Below are 3,167 nucleotides of genomic sequence, written 5' to 3' on the forward strand. Positions count from 1 at the left end.
GCGACACAAAGACACCATTGTTGGTACAGTTTGCTACTGCTATTGGGAGTTTTTGCATGTGGAATTGAAGTTGGTGTAAAGGCTGTTCTGGATAGCGGTGTTCTTAACCAGGTCAAATCCTGTCTATGAATAGGCTCTTTTTCCAACATTCATCAGGTCAGGATACTTCTTCTATTGGCTTCACTGGATCTGGTGAGGAAACCAGGTCAAATCCTATCGGAGGTGATGGTCCCATTCAGCAGCAACTTGCAAGTAGATTTGTGGAAGTTGATACTCTGTCACACAGGGACAACTTCAATGGTACTGATTTGTGTGGTGAAGGGGGTTGTGACATGATCATAGAGACTTCGTGAGTAGGAGGCCCAATGTCAAGATTTGTGGAAGTTGATACTCTGTCACACAGGGACAACTTCGATGGTACTCATTTGTGTGGTGAAGGGGGTTGAGGCCCAATGTCAAGATGTTACTTATTTGCTGATATTGTAAATTTTCTTGCTCAACGTTGGGTTGATGCCATCTCATCTTCTGATTCAGTAGTGGTGGCGGTATATTTGGGTGAAAGTGAACATCTCCCAAGATTTTCTGCAAGATCTGGGAATGCTAATCCAGAGAATCTGCAGCACGGCTGATTACATCTGGTTTTGTCATGGTAGATGACAACCTGGGCGAAAGTGAACATCTCCCAAGATTGTCTGCAAGATCTGGGAATGCTAGTCCAGAGAATCTGCAGCAGGGCTGATTACATCTGGGTTTGTCATCTTTCAACGAACATCTCCCAAGATTTTCTGCAAGATCTGGGAATGCTAGTCCAGAGAATCTGCAATAGGGCTGATTACATCTAGGTTTGTCATGGTAGACGACAATTTGCAGATCTGGGAATGCTAGTCCAGAGAATCTGCAGCAGGGCTGATTACATCTGGGTTTGTCATGGTAAACAACAACCTGGGTGAAAGTGAACATCTCCCAAGATTGTCTGCAAGATCTGGGAATGCTAGTCTAGAGAATCTGCAGCAGGCCTGTTTACATCTGGGTTTGTCATGGTAGATGGCAACCTTCGCACGAGAATGTTGAGGTTTTAAATTTCATGTTGAACATGGTTCCAGAAAGCTGATATTGCCATGCTTCATGATGATCGTCCTCGTTCATTATTATGATCGTCCTCGTTCGTTATTCTATTGATGAGCGTCTATATTCCAGCTGATGATACATTGTTTCGGTTATATTCTTTCCAGCTGATGAGGGTCTATATTCTCGTGCGAAGGTTCAGTACTAAGCCCCAGCCTTGCAAATACGATCCAAAGCAAGAATGTGCCCTAGCTCTCTTTACAGCAATTTTCACTATAGTTGCATTTATATTGGGAGCTTTGACGTCCATAATGTCAGGATTTTTGGGCATGATGATCGCAACATATGCGAATGCTCGCATAACTTTGGAAGCCAGAAAAGGGATAGGGAAAGTACTCAAAATCGCCTTCCAATCAAGTTCGGTGATGGGTTTCTTACTTGCTGCTAATGGCCTCATAGTTTTATACATCACTATAAAACTGTTCCAGCTTTATTGCAAGGATGATTGGGAGGGCCTTTTTGAGGCCATCACTGGCTATGGGCTTGGATGCTCATTCGTGGCTCTATTTGAAAGGGTTGGAGGTGGAATCTTTACCAAAACTATGGATGTTGGAGCAAATCTTGTTGGAAAAGTAGAAAGGAATATCCCAGAGGATGATCCGCGAAATCCAGCAATCATTGCTGACAATGTGGGTGATAATGTGGGAGATATTGTTGGAATGGGTTCAGATTTGTTTGGCTCCTTTGTTGAAGCTTCTTGCGCAGCTCTTGTTGTGGCTTCCATGTCATCATTTGGCACAAATCATGACTTCACTGCTATGTGCTTCCCTCTACTCATTAGCTCTATGGGCATTGTGGCATGCCTCATCACAACCTTGTTTGCAACTGATGTGTTCGAGATCTCAAATCTAAGGGATATTGAATCTACACTGAAGAGACAGTTGCTGATATCCACCATCTTAATGACATTCGGTGCAGCTTTTGTTTGTTTTTGGCACTACCATCCACGTTTTACATATATGATCCTAATGGTGGTGCAAAGATGGTTCAAAACTGGAAACTATTTTTTTGCGTTAGAGTAGGGCTTTGGGTAGGGTTGGTAATTGGCTACGTTACAGAGTATTTCACCAGTAATACATACAGACCAGTCCAGGATGTTGCTGATTCTTGCAGGACAGGAGTTGCTACTACCAATGTCATATTTGGTTTGGCACTTGGCTACAAGTCTGTAATTGTTCCAATATTTGCTATTGTTGTTGCCATCTATGTCAGCCATACCCTAGCAGCCATGTACGGGATCACAGTTGCAGCTCTTGGAGTTCTTTGATCCATTGCCACCTGTCTAGCCATAGATGCATATGGTCCCATAAGTGATAATGCTGGTATCGCAACTGGTCTCTGGATGACCATGATACTTCTTACACATCTCTCCACAAGAAGTGCAGCCGTAGTATAGACTATGAGGCCGCGAAGGCTTTCAAGATGGACAGATTCCTCAACCATAGGACTTCTTCAAAGTCCAGCTTGCGGCATTAACAGCCCCCAGTTGACAGCACTTTGGGGGAGCACTTTCTCAGATTAGAAGAGATGAAATTGCAGATGCAGAGAGTCTGAGCGATTTCGTGATCATCTGGAGGCCAGGCGTACAAAGATGTTCCTAGAGTCCCAGAAGCAGATTGCTGAGATGTTTGCTTGGGCTCTGAGAAGCAGTAAGAAAACTGATGAGCTCTTGCTGATGATTGTCGGTATTTTGTTCATCATTTGATTATTCTAAATGTTTCTTTCTTCCAGCTGATTTTTGGCTCTTCATGCTACGTTTCATATCATTTCATCTATATTATAGCTAATGCGTTGAAATTATTCCACGCTTTGTTTATAAGAAATGTTTCGAGCTGATGGGATGATATTTCATTTCATTCTTATCTGTTGATATGTTTCAGCTGATGTTTCATTATTATTCCAGCTGTTGAGTTGTTCTAGTTGATGTTTCATTGTTTCCAGTTGTTGTTTGTCTATTTTCAGTTGATTTGTCTGTTCAAGCTTATGTTTATTCTACTTGATGTTTTATCTATTCTAGCTAAGGAGCTGATGTTGCAGCTAAT

The 3,167-nt window shown here is 42.4% G+C and overlaps 1 pseudogene; it reads left to right on the top strand.

The window, feature by feature from the left end:
- The first annotated feature begins 927 nt into the window (after window positions 1-927).
- LOC148029867 (pyrophosphate-energized vacuolar membrane proton pump 1 pseudogene) lies at window positions 928-2,521 on the top strand (annotated as a pseudogene).
- Window positions 2,522-3,167: the final 646 nt, after the last annotated feature.

This window comes from Lygodium microphyllum, chromosome 10, assembly GCF_053477565.2.
Source record: "Lygodium microphyllum isolate KBCC chromosome 10, Lygodium_microphyllum_v1.1.10, whole genome shotgun sequence".
NCBI lineage: Eukaryota > Viridiplantae > Streptophyta > Polypodiopsida > Schizaeales > Lygodiaceae > Lygodium > Lygodium microphyllum.